This window comes from Triticum aestivum, unplaced genomic scaffold (assembly GCF_018294505.1).
Source record: "Triticum aestivum cultivar Chinese Spring unplaced genomic scaffold, IWGSC CS RefSeq v2.1 scaffold89993, whole genome shotgun sequence".
In the NCBI taxonomy this organism is placed as follows: domain Eukaryota; kingdom Viridiplantae; phylum Streptophyta; class Magnoliopsida; order Poales; family Poaceae; genus Triticum; species Triticum aestivum.
This window is the reverse complement of record NW_025297297.1, coordinates 1-970: the sequence shown is the minus strand read 5'-3', so window position 1 is coordinate 970 and position 970 is coordinate 1. Positions and strand designations below refer to the sequence as shown.

Here is a 970-nt window from a genome sequence, read left to right as displayed (position 1 = left end):
TATTTTTAGTGCCCAAGCGCCGTTCGTTATTCCCTAATGAAAATACACGAGGGCCCGTTATGCTCTTCCATTAATTTGGGCCACGTGAAGAGAGATCCGACTTGCGACTGGCGGCCCACCACGCGCCCGATGGCGTCTGGGTTTGGCTGGACAGTGCCATGGGCAAAACAAACGCTCGTTGGTTTAGTCCCACATCGGCCAGCCGGGGAGAGTCGGACTGGTTTATAAGGCAGAGCGCGGCAGCTAGCATCGTCCCTTCTGGGACATCCGATAAAATTGGAACGATACAGAGAAGATTAGCATGGCCCCTGCGCAAGGATGACACGCACAAATCGAGAAATGGTCCAATTTTTTTTTGAGATTTTCCACGCAAGTACCTGGAGCCTTATTTCTTGCACTCCTGTGTGTGCTGCTATTCTTACTGAAAGGCCCTTTAGTTTCCTTTCTCTAACAGAGAGGTCCTCAATACTGCCTTTTTAAATTTAGATCCACACGCTTTCTCATCTTTGTTATTGCAGATATAACCTTTCTGTGGCAACTTTTTAGCCTTTTTAATCTATTATTACACGTTTCTGGATTAGTTTTCTGTTTCAGTCCTTCTACAGGTAGTGCATTCCTTCAATTTATTATTGTCTTTGTTCCTTAACCTTAACTGTGGTTTGGTCATAGCGCAAAAAACATGTTTCATTAGTCTAACTTTATCATGTCACCGCCTAACAAACTCATCTAAGACTTGTGAGAAAACTCTCCCGGACACTAGTGTTGGATTCTGGTATCACCCAAAAGAATCCCTTCTTCAAGCCTTTCTATCTTTAGTGTACAATAACTAGTGGTCGATGAATTACGTAGGTCACAACTGGTGAAATCTCAATCTTCATGTAGTAAACTATATATGTTGCATACCATTTTATACATCTAGTCACACCAAAGACACGGTAAGCTAGCTTAGCATGAACCTTTTGGCACTATG

At 43.2% G+C, this 970-nt stretch overlaps 1 non-coding gene across 1 annotated transcript; it reads left to right on the top strand.

The window, feature by feature from the left end:
• Positions 1 to 251: 251 nt before the first annotated feature.
• LOC123179111 (U6 spliceosomal RNA) lies at positions 252 to 354 on the top strand. Its single transcript, XR_006490113.1, has one exon. It is a non-coding gene; the product is annotated as a U6 spliceosomal RNA (small nuclear RNA).
• Positions 355 to 970: the final 616 nt, after the last annotated feature.